Consider the following 754-nt stretch of genomic DNA (forward strand, 5'->3'; position numbering starts at 1 on the left):
CTTATAAATATATTATATGAATTAGAGAATCATGTTCCATCTAAATATGAAGTATAAGGCTTCTGATTATAATTTAGCCAACATTAAATTGTATGAAGAGACAAACATATCCAAAGCTTGAATGTGGAAGAACTCTTTAAAAACAAAAAGGAAAGAAAGCAAAACTACCTAATTACCCAATAAGAATCCCAATAGTACACCTCTCGAAATCTGATCCTGGAATCATCCACCTGCTCAGGCAAAGGAAGAATAGTATCAATTCTGGTCGCTTTGGACCTCATCAGAGACTTTCCTACTCAAATTCTTCCACAAAGCATGACCTCCCAAAGCCAGGCTCTCACTCTGGGTTCTCAACCTTTGGTAAAACCCCTAGGTTCAGGCACAAAATCCACTGGTTCAAGGTACACCATGTCATTCCTGCACCCTCAAAATACTTCTCTTAAACCCTTTTAACCCTCAACCGATAAAGACCCATTTCAGACTTTCGAAGCTCATCAAAAGCTTTCTCAGTGGTTGACAAATCCAACTTAGTGACAAATCAACGTAAAGTTTTGGGTCAAAGTTTGTTTCTTTAAAGGTTTTGAGAGCGGCTTCTTGGACATGTTCAAGAAATGTGACCAAAGGGGTTGCGGGAACTACAGGACCCTCGTCAGAAGAACTGCAATGTGATAAAGATTCTGTGATTGCCATTGTTGTTGTTAGTTGTGGCAATAATGAGAAAAGTAGAGAAAAATATGTGAAAGAAAGTTGTTTA

This window comes from Quercus suber, unplaced genomic scaffold, assembly GCF_002906115.3.
Source record: "Quercus suber isolate HL8 unplaced genomic scaffold, Cork oak 2.0 scaffold_278, whole genome shotgun sequence".
NCBI lineage: Eukaryota > Viridiplantae > Streptophyta > Magnoliopsida > Fagales > Fagaceae > Quercus > Quercus suber.